Below are 11,887 nucleotides of genomic sequence, written 5' to 3' on the forward strand. Positions count from 1 at the left end.
GTGTGATGAGAGCTTTGAGGCTTTGAAGGCCAAGTTGGTTTCAGCCCCAGTTTTGGCATATGCAGACTTTTCTTGCCCTTTTATTCTGGAGATTGACGCAAGTCACAATGGCCTAGGGGCTGTCCTGTCCCAAGAGCAAGAAGGTAGCATTAGGCCAGTGGCCTATGCCAGTCGAGGCCTTCGGCCCACTGAAAGAAATATGGACAATTATAGTTCAATGAAATTGGAGTTTCTCGCCCTGAAATGGGCTATGACCGAGAAGTTTCGGGAATACCTGTTGGGCCACAAGTGTGTTATCTTCACTGATAACAACCCGTTAAGTCACCTGCAATCTGCCAAATTGGGGGCCACAGAACATCGGTGGGCTGCACAACTGGCTGCTTTCAATTTTGAAATTAAATATCGATCTGGCCGGAGCAATAGAAATGCTGATGCACTTTCTCGGCAGTACGTTTCGGACCATGGCGTATTTGAACAGGCTCTACCAGGCACATCAGTCCCAGCTGTACTTCAGCAAGCTACTCATTCGGACTCGCTACCCTCAGCATCTCAGGCGGTGATATCTGCTCTTCCGTCCTACTCGTGTGTGGACATTCATGCGATGCAGAATGGTGATCCCCTCTTAGAGGAGGTTATGGTTTTTTGGAGGCGGCAGGTTCCACCGACCCTGGAGGAAAGGCGAGAGTTGTCCAAGCCAGCCTTGGCATTGTTGCGACAGTGGGACCGCCTGGTTGAGACAGATGGTATTCTGTACCGCAGAGTGTTCCGATCAAATGGTGGAGAAGAGAACCTCCAGCTGATCTTGCCAGCTTGTCTAAAGCAGGAGACACTGAGGCAGCTCCACCAAGCGCACGGACATCAAGGAATCGATCGAACAACTGAATTGGTTCGAGAACGGTGCTACTGGCCAGGGATGTGCTCGGACATAAAGCAGTGGGTCCAAGAATGTGAGCGGTGTCAGGTCGCAAAGGATTCTGGACCAGTCATTCACAGCTTTATGGGGCACCTGTTGGCAGCCCGTCCAAACCAGATTGTTGCCATGGACTTCACGATCTTGGAGTCTTCCAGCACTGGCATGGAAAATGTCCTCGTAATGACTGACGTGTTCAGTAAGTACACAGTGGCTGTCCCAACTCGGGATCAGCGTGCTTCCACCGCGGCTCAAGTCTTGTTGAACGAATGGTTTTTTAAGTTTGGGGTACCGAGCCGCATCCACTCCGACCAAGGCCGCAGTTTTGAGAGTGCCTTGATACGGCAACTTTGTTGTTTGTATGGGGTGGAGAAATCCCGCACTACCCCATACCATCCTGCAGGGAACGGACAGTGTGAGCGGTTCAATCGAACCCTACACAACCTCCTGCGCACGCTTCCAGTTTCACGAAAGCATGACTGGACGTCATGTCTTCCGCAGGTCCTGTTCTGTTATAACACCACGCCCCACCAGGTAACAGGGGAATCTCCGTTCTTCCTGATGTTCGGCCGCGACCCTGGGCTTCCTGTTGACTTTTTGTTGGGTCGGGTCCGCGACCCTGTACCCGGGAAAGTACAGGATTGGGTGGTCGAGCATCAGGCCAGACTTAGAATGGCTTTTGAGGGGGCGCATGATCGTCTGTTGGCAGCGGCTGGTCGCCGCAAGGAGCGGTATGACCAGCGGGTCCATGATGAACCATTGCGGGTGGGACAGCTTGTCTATATGAGAGACAACAGTGTCAGGGGCCGTCATAAAATCCACAACATTTGGAGTTCTGTGGTATATCAGGTGCTTAGAGCGCCTCATGGCGAGGGTCCGGTGTATACTATTGCACCGGTAGACAATTTGGAGAGATTGAGGAATGTGCACCGCAACATGTTGAAGGCTCAAGTGGGGCCTGCTACGGTGGCCCTTCCCGTTCCTTCACCACCGTTACCAACAGTAACGGAGGGTAACTCCTCCAGCGATGATGATCTGTGGGTCATGGTCTCTGAAACCACTGGAACCGGCTACCCAACTACTAGGGGACCCGCTGTGGCGAAGGACTTGCCTGTCCTTGATGCGCCTCTGGCAAAGGGCCCGGCCGACACACTAGTTACTTGTCCATCTCCATCAGAACCGGTCGGTGTCTGTCAACCCGCTGTTCGTCGGACTGGTCGGTCCACTGCTGGCAGGCACCCTAACGTCCATCATCTTCCACGGCCTGCTGGTTGCTTTGACAATAACCCTGTTGAACCGCCGAGGGCTGTGTCCAATGTTCAGGTGGCCTTCCATCGGCCTTGGTGTTAACCTCTAGACCTTTCCCCCCCCGTCCCGTAGGTTCATCGCCGGGGCGACGATGCAAAAGCTGGGGGTAAATGTGACAGAGTGGCTCAGTCCACTTCAATTTACCTGTCTAGTGGGTTGGTCTAACTCAGGTGGCTTGCCACCTATGCACCTCCAATCACGGTGGGATACCCAGCTGCAAACAATTATTCCCCGTCGTTGTGATCACAGGGCGGGGCTCTCCCCTGGAGAGTATATGTTTCAGTACACCTACCTGTGGTGGGTCTTCCTTTCCGCTTCTCGGGGGTATAATGGTTGCTTGGGGGCTCCTGTGAGACTCACCTGGTCGTGGCATTCGTGGGCTTTGGGTAAGTTAGGGTAATATCATTTGTTGGGCATTGTTTGGTGGTAGCTGATGCGCCTGTCTGCATAGTCAGCCGTGGTTTGGAGGTTGCGGCTGAGGGAGCGTGCCTGCAGGAAGCTGGTGTGGCAACTTCCCATTCTGTGCCATCAACGGTACTCACCAGCTTGTCGGCTGAGTTGGCTTGAAAGAGCGTGGTTCTCCAGCCTGGTGTATTCAACTGTGACACCATATTCCGACGGTAGGCTGTCTCATCTGTACTGTGATTGCAGTTGCTCTGGCCAGCTGTTTTAAGCGATGTGTTAATTTGCAGCCAAGCGGCACTGGCCTGATGCACGGCTGACCAGCGGATCACCTGCGGAGGCAAGCCCCACAAGATATTGCGGAAACCCCCTCCACTGCTGTTCTGTCTGAACTCGTTTTGTGAATTAATCATTCTTTTCTTTGTTTTTGTTTGAGTGTGTGGGCCCCGTGGCCGATATTTTGTGTTTATTAATTGTTTTCTTTCTTTATTTAAGGAACAGGAGTTTCTTGGGCTGCTGGTAAGAGTGGTTGACTGAGCCTGGTGGTGGCGGTCCCCTTCGTTTGATTGATATTACTTCATCATATATTCAGCTGTGTGGTTTTCTTTTATTTTGTTTGGTTTTCTTTGCTGTGACATTAGGGACCGTCCACCCCCACCTTTTTCTCAGAAGTCATCTCTGCCAGCGAGCCCTCAGTCTTCTGTCCCCTTTTCCTGGTTTGATTTATTTCTTTTTGTAACATGGATGACTTTTAAGCATTTTTCATTGTTTTGGTCTAATCGTGTATCAATTTATAGACCATATCACTAGTCTCGAGACTGTCTTTTAAGAACGATGTACTCATAAATAAACGTATAATTTTGTATAATGGAATCACGTCTAGTGCCGGTGTTGTTCGAATCTGTGTCCTGTTGCTGACCATAATTAGGTGCTCCATGTCATTAATTCCGGGGGTGAAATTCCCACGGTGGCGTTGCTCGTATATTAATTAAGATTATTTGGTCGTCCTCCCGACATTGCTACATATATACACACATATATGTATATATACATATATGTATATATACACGTGTATATATATGTATGTATATATATGTAACAAGGACATTTACAAAATATATCTTCAAAAGATATATATACACTGGCATTTAAATTATAAACATGTTTACACCTCCATGTGAATTTTTGTGCACATCATCTAAGCATGTTACACACGGAGCTCTGCGCAGAATGTAACAAGGCCTCTAGCCGTTGTCAGCCTACTGGAGCGTGTCACTTTGAGAAGTTTACTCCTGCAGCCACTTAACTTTGTAGATAAGGGACACGGCGTTATCCGGGGCTCAAACCTCTGCTTCAAATTAAGCTAGTGGCCGTAAACAACATGCAAATAAGATCCGACCCGGTGCCAGGGACCCACTCTGACTCTCTGAGCATATTCATGAAGTCTCCTTCAAGGCGACGTGCATTACCATTATGAGTTAAAATCACTCTGCACTGCTCACAAACCTCACCCAACCCAACCACAATTTATATCTGTGGGCAGCCAGAGTCCAGCTGTGATTCATGTTTATATCCCTTTTCAGATAATGCAACTGTTTAGCTGGAGAGAAAGAAAGGGAGAACGTAAAACAGCAAGTCTTCAGTGAGATGTGATTTATGCTGTATGTATTCCGTTTAAGTTATGTGGGCGTACTTGATAACCAAAATTAAACGTTTTATATATTGTTTGCCAAATGACTGAAGTAAGTGAGTGGCCACTATTCATGATCTTTTTATCCACTACAGACAGACACATACCTCACTAATGTATTGTTTACCATCCCAATTACCTCCACTTTTATATATAACACTCTGAATGCCTTTATACTGTAACTCTGACTTGCAATGATCCATTGTACAAAACCGTGTATAATTCCTTAAAAAAAAACATACATTTGTAACACCAGGACAGTTAATGTAATATAGACAAAAGCTAGAGACAGGTAGGTGGTTAACAATGATTGATTGTGCAAACACTTGCGAATAAGCAGTATTCTTGTAAATCTCAGTAAAGTAATCAAATCAAATATAAAACTAATTAATTTGCAACTGCTAAGGTATATGTGTTTTATCTCGATTGTTATGGAAAGATAAGTCAGCCACCACTATCATAAACCCAATCCAAGCCAAAATATTTTATCAAGAAAATCAGACCTGAAAGTTTGAGTGTTGGTCCTGACCATTGAAAAATACAACAATGTATTAAAAAAAACTGAATGACGCCACCTTATTTCATATCTTTGCCGAAAATAGATATGATTAGAATATGGATCAATTCAATAGATGCCAACATCATTGTCAGATACGAAACTTGGCTGACAAAATCAGTTAATGATGATGACATTAACATGAATGGGTACAATGTTGCCTGTAATGTGAAATCAAGATTCCTTATCAAGATTGTTCTGTCTAAATCGATCTGCAAGTATTTTGAATTGCTCGCAGTTGATGTTGAAAATTTGAAGGGCCTTTATATGACTGTTTTTGGGTGTTTTATCTTGGTTTTAACTGGGACTGGCCTAAACCGGTGACTGGTGATTTGAAATCTTTTTCTCATTCTGTTAATCTGACCCAGTTAATAAACACCCACTCGCCTAAATTGTTAGTGCCCTAAGAAGTCTACATTTTTACTTATGTTCCTCAAACTCTCAGCTATTGGTGTTTTCTGTAACAACCTACGTGATCATTGTGTTGTTGCTGCAAACAGGAACAATAAGGTCCATAAATTAAAACCATGTATCATTTAAAAGAGGAATCTTAAATTTGAATGAACAAGGTTTTATCACAATTTATTTCAATTTAATGGGAGGAGGATAGAGCCAATCCCTGATGTGGAGACAGCATAGTCTTTTTTCAATGATCGTTTTACGCAAATTATAAATACACAGGCCCCTTTCAGGAGATACAAAGTACAGCACATGATAATCCCTGGTTCTCCTCTGATCTAGCAGATAGTATTCATGAGCGAAACTTGGCTTGGCCTAAAGGCAAGAACAACAGGTTCTGCCACTTACTGGCTTGTGTTTAGGCAACTAACACATGTGGGTTGTCGTGGACCAGGGGTAGAGGGTGTGCTGGGGAACCGTAAGGTTGGTGGTTCGAGTCCCGGCCCCCCCATCTCCCAAGTCAAAGTGTCCCTGAGCAAGACGCCTAACCCCTAATTGCTCCCTGGGCAAAAATAAAAAACCCATGGGTTAAAAATGTAATGTAAGTCACTTTTGATAAAAGCGTCAGCTAATTGACCTGTAATGTAATATCTTCCACATTTATAAAAAAAGGAAACACGACTCCGCCCAGTGGCCTTTCTGTGTGGAGTCTGCATGTTCTCCCCGTGTCTGCGTGGGTTCTCTCCGGGTACTCCGGCTTCCTCCCACAGTCCAAAGGCATGCTTTGGGCATCAGGTTAATTGTTGACTCTAAATTGCCCGTAGGTGTGTGGATGTGAGTGTGAATGGCTGTTTGTCTCTGTGTAGCCGTGCGATTGGCTGGCGACCAATCCAGGGTGTACCTCGTCTCTTGCCTGAAGTTGGCTGGGATAGACTCTAGCCCCCCTGTGACACTGTTTGCAGGATAAGCGGTTTGAAGATGGATGGATGGAATTTACTGGAATCAGTCGGGAGCACTGGCAGTAAAGGAACTGGCCAATAGCCTCGCAGGAGGGCAGGATCTCCCCTCCCTCCCAATTATCCCAGCTACAAAACTACTACAACTACAAAAGACAAGAGGGGCACAGCAGGGCAGAACAGGAGCAGGGCACAGAAACGAGCAGGGCGCAGGTGAGCACCAGGAGAAAGGGCCGCAGACAGTGGTGTCTACAACTATTTTATTGGTTTTAATTTAAAATAAAAGCATCTTTTGATCTCAAATGTGTTTTTGTGATCAATGCTGTTTCCCCTGGTACAAAATAACTTGTTTTATAGAGACCTAGACTGCCCAAACTAGGTGGTGTTTTTGGCCACTTGTATTCCCTATTTATATAAAATTCCATTAGATTTAAAATCACCGCCTCACAGTTCTTACAATACCTCATCCCAGTATATATGTTGGCGCTTTTGAGCAGCCATGACGTATGAGTCAATTTTGTCTCCTATTTGGAAACATTAAATACCCTGTTTTGATGATTTCACACTAGTGTCGAGGTGAGAATTTTTCATCCGACAATGGAAAATACCAGAGAAATGGAAATCTGCCTTTGTTGGTCTACTGTTTAAAGGTGGTGACTCAGCTATGTTAAACAACTATAAGCCAATATCTACTTTATCTGTAACTAAACACCTTAAGGAGTTCTTATACACTAATGCAATTTTATCAACCTGTCAGTCAGGGTTTGGAAAAAACCCAGCACTATTGCAGCTGCACTGATAGTGGTAAATGACATGTATTTTGCTCTTGACAAGAGGCAACATTGTGTGTAACTGTTTATTGATCTGTCTAAAGCAGTGGACACAGTTGACCATAATGTTTTAAGGCTAACACTCCTTAACTCAAGCTACCTTGAGGTTAGGTCTCATTGCAGATATGAGGGTCTATCATATGATACTGCAACTGTCTACAAGGGTGTGCCGCAAGGCTCTATATTAGGTCCACCTTTATTGACTATTTATGTAAATAATCTGGGCTAAAAGTGGGTCGTCGTGGCGCATTCTTGTTGACCAGGTGTGCTGGGAACCGCAAGGTTGGTGGTTCGAGTCCCAGCTGCCCCATGTCTCCAGTTGAAGTGTCACCAGGGGGACATTGTGGTTCCTATAAATTATTGGTTTGTTAAATTTTAGCATGGTTTGGTTTTTACATTTTAGCATGGTTTGTTTTATTACATTTTAGCATGGTTTGTTTTATTACGTTTTTACGTATTAACCCACCTTCCAGTAAACTACATGCACCTGGAGGGACTAATCAATTACAGAGAGCCCTGGCCAACCGCATTACACAATGAAAGGACCTCCCCTCTCTAATTAACACAGCTGCTATAAAGGACACTAAGCACGGCATGAGAGGGGAAGGAGAAGCCACAGTGGAGCAGAAGCCTCAGTGAAATCAAGCGAGAGGACGGCAAGACAGTGGACGAGCAGGCTGCAAACGAGGAGAGGAACGAGACGGACTGGACACCTCACTCAGGAAAGGAACGAGACGGACTGGACACCTCACTCAGGAAAGGAACGGAACTGTTAACTAGAAGAAAGGGCAGGACGGATCAGCAGCAGTGGCTGGTCGAATTCTTAATCTTTTTTAGCACTTTGTTCCAGCTGGACTTTTAATACAATTGTTATTTATGGGTTTTTAGTTGATAATAAAATCCTCCTTTTTAACCACGCTTTTAAGTCTTGTGATCCATGCTGTTCTTCCTCTGATGAAAAATAACCTGTTTTTATGGAGACCTAGCCTCCGCAACTAGGTGGCGTTGCTGGTACCTTTTTTATAAATGTATCTGATTGTTTTATTACATTTTAAGTCCCCCGCCTCACAGGGCTGACAGAAGTGTCCCTGAGCAAGACACCAACCCCTAATTGCTCCCTGGGCAAAAATGTGAAAAAGCCATGGGTTTAAAGTGTAATGTAAGTTGCTTTGGATAAAAGGGTCAGTTAAATGACCTGTAATGTTTAAAACAGGACACTTTAAGGCAGTGGTCCCCAACCTTTTTTACCTCACGGACCGTTTTCATGTAAGACAATATTTCGCGGACCGGTCGAGAACGTCCGACGGGGAGGGTAGTAGTCATTGCGAGCGGAACGACCGACTGGGGGGGGTAGTAGTCGCGCGTTCTGTGTTTGCTGGTCGTGCACGGTAGAAGGACAAGAAAAACTCCTGGTGACGCGTGGGGAATGTGTCAGAGGGATACATAATTAGGAGAAAATCCGGTCAATTTCCAAAATAAAACATTTTTCAGAAAAATATTAGCTTTCTGTGGTGCGGCCTGGTACCAAATGGACCTGTGGTTGGGGACCACTGCTTTAAGAGACCGAGTTCAGTTTGTACCCTTTGTGTAAGGCCTCTGGTTGGCTCCATACAGGCCAGCCTATGCCACCGAGCAAAAGTCACCACTGCATGAAAAGTGAGATTTTCGTCCCCGTAAACGCCCGGAAATCTCCCTAATTTCCGACAATTTGCAACCCGTGCACGTCGCGTTTGTCTGTGCCACAAATTGTCGGAAACGAACCATAACGTAGGTGGAGAGCTGGCGGAGGTGCGAATGGCCCCAATTAGCATATGGATGCAGCGAAGCCGCGGGTGGCCGAGCGGAGCGGGCTTGAATATCCTTACTCCTTGTTGGATGAAACCACAACTTACTAACAAATAAAATCACTCGTGATTGGCAGCAAAACCACACGTGGGCAGACCAGGCTTGAGTTTCCTCGTTCATGATTGGATGAAACCACAACTTTCATTCACTCGTGATTGGTTGGCAGATCTGTCGCTATTGGTCACCCGCCTCATTTTATTTATATATTCATATTATGCTGTATATTCATTTCATTGTTATCATATGCAGGCTACTACACTATTATTAGGATTCCAACCAGGACATCAATGAATTTATAGAGAAAATGAACATTTGACACACGTTTATGCAAAGAAAGAGCTTTATTAACAACACACAAACAACAACTACATACAAAGTGAGGATCTGCCCGCACTTGGGTAACGGCGGTTTAAAAAACTACAGCTCAGTAAACTGTCTGTTTGCCTCCTCGGGGTTGTAGACCGTCACTGGCGCCGTGTTTTCCGAGGCAGGTCTGTTGTGCAGGCGGCTCGTGTGCGTGTGGCGACCGTACAATCCACCCCGAGACCCCACCAACAACGCCGTCCCCTCCGTCCGACGTGAGCTCTACGGTGGCGGATTTCCAGAGTTCCACCTCGTCATCAGCCAGCGCACTTTGTCTCGATTCCAGCAGCTGTAAAAACAACAATGAATCAGTACTGTGCGATGCGTACGGACAGAACACATCGATCAATGCACCTGAAACAAGTCAGCAAATAAACTCTGACCCGCTTTCTTCTCGCTCGACTCCGCGCTGAATCCTTCGCAGCTTCCGCTCGCAATGAGTGTTCCGGCTGAACCTGAAGCTCCTGAGTCCCGTCTCACAATACGTCTCACAGGCGGCTGGAAAACAATTAAATGAGTGTGATATGAATTTAAAAAAATCAAACGCAAGTCACAGTAACATTTAACAAGAAAGGAGAAACAGTGTCACTTACACACAATGACGTCGTCTAAATCTTGTTATGATCGGTATCCATAAGTATATATTCCTTTATACCGCAGAATGAAAGCATATTCTTTAAATCTGACCCTTGCTCCGGTTCGTGGCGCCTGTAATTCGTCTCGGAGTTGTGAAGACGGCGCACCGCTTCCTGTAAACAACACGGCAAAGAAACACACTTTAATAAAGCTGTTTCTGCTCACTTGTAAGGCTACTAGGCTACTCTTAGCTTAGCTTGAGGCTACGCTACTTTTAGCTTAGCTAGCAGTCATCGAACGTATTCTTACCGCTATCTTGGGATTGTGTGCCCGTCTCCTCTTCTTTGAGTCGGTTCCTCTCCTCCATGGACAGAAACCCGCAGAGTCCCGAACGCTCCAGTGGAGCGAACCGCTCGTTGATATCGGCAGTTTGTTGTTGGAGTTGACGAGACGATCCACTGAGAGCTTTCAGCAGCTTCTTCTCGTCTGTCTGCGGACTGGCCGAAAGTTGGTGACCGCGGAGAGGAGTTGAAGGCGAGTTGAACGCGAGACGTCGTCCAGCCATTATTCAAGAGGAGCAGCAATAACCAAACAAAGGAACTGGAGATACAGTTCTTCTGAATATAGTAGCACACACGTGTCTGTTTGTATGCTCGTCTTGCAAGTACTGCTGTCTGAGTCATGCCTATGACCTCACACGTGATTGGACGAGGAGTCGAAGGGTCCTCCAATCACATACGAGGTTATTGTTATACGGAAGGATCAGTATTTTAAGAAGACAAATGGTTGGGACTTTGAAACAGCTGATATGCTTTATGTAAAGCAGTGTTTTGGTGTCAGCAGAACGACTTTCCCTAGAAAACTGTACAGTGGTGCCTCTTTCTCCATTCCACCAGACACTCTTGAGTCTGACAGACATGCAATGTTGACAATGTATCATCACATGTACCCTTGTGTCACTGAGGTTGAATGTTTTGCCATGACATGTAAACGGGTAACATATATGAATGTAACTTACTCAATCGATAGATGCAGAGCATAAAGGTCAGCATGTGTTCATGCTAAGTGGTGTGGAAACACTAACAGGTTTGAGGAACCCGTCCTTGACCCTCTAGCAGAACTACGACCAGCCATTATAAAGCAGTTTATAGTTGTTAATGTTGTGTCAAAGGGTACGGCATTTAAACATGTTCGTGCACACGTTTCCTGGCTTCATCTCCACCCGGACAGACATTTTTATGGAAAGCCAATAGAAGTTTGGGGCTTGCAGGGAACAGACACGTCGTACCCAGCATCATTTCTGCCAGTTGAGCGCATTGCTATAAGATGTGTGGTTAATACATCCTCTGTGCATTTAAGTAAGACCAAAGAAAAGGTCACTGTATTCCTGCCACTATGCACTGTAGTTGAGCTCTAGGAGACTGATCTCTGCAGACCCCTCATGCTGATTCAAATGTTGTTTGCATGGAATGCTCATTTTGCCTTGATTAAAACTAATTTTTTAAAGAAGTTATTTTGTGTATCTTTTTTACATAACATTTGCCATTGCTAATGGCGTAGACACTAATCTAGCATATTTGAATTAAATAAATCAATTCAAGCTCAAATGTAAGAGTGTATAATTAGGCTACTGAGCCTGATCTATTTGTACCAGAGATTTTCTTACCTTTTAAAAAAATGTCACCTGGGCTAAAACTCCCTCTGCGACCCTGATTTGCATTTGTATAGCTCACAGCATTTTCATTTACATGTCAAAGCCTCCCCTAGAATTAGGAGGAGGGGGGTCATGGGGGAACAATTGCCAAGGGAGGCCCACATCAATTTCTGACAATTTACGGCAGTTTTCGGCGTTGCCCGCAAATTGCCGCAAACAGCCGTAAACCTGAAATTCCACGACAATTTACAGTGCCGCATACTGCCGAAAATCCCACTTTTCATGCAGTGCACTAGATTGTTAAGAGTTCTTCCTCTGAACAACATGGGTGGTTTCAGCCATTTCCATTTTTCCAGTCTTCCTTTTTATTTTCTCTGTGAAGCCAAACAAAGTTTTTT

The 11,887-nt window shown here is 45.4% G+C and overlaps 1 long non-coding RNA gene across 1 annotated transcript; it reads right to left on the minus strand.

The window, feature by feature from the left end:
* Positions 1 to 9,218: 9,218 nt before the first annotated feature.
* Positions 9,219 to 9,755, minus strand: LOC144406339 (uncharacterized). The gene is made up of 2 exons (XR_013467626.1): positions 9,643 to 9,755; positions 9,219 to 9,548 (listed from the first exon to the last, which is right to left on the minus strand). It is a non-coding gene; the product is annotated as an uncharacterized LOC144406339 (long non-coding RNA).
* Positions 9,756 to 11,887: the final 2,132 nt, after the last annotated feature.

Source organism: Gasterosteus aculeatus, chromosome 4, assembly GCF_964276395.1.
Source record: "Gasterosteus aculeatus chromosome 4, fGasAcu3.hap1.1, whole genome shotgun sequence".
In the NCBI taxonomy this organism is placed as follows: Eukaryota; Metazoa; Chordata; class Actinopteri; order Perciformes; family Gasterosteidae; genus Gasterosteus; species Gasterosteus aculeatus.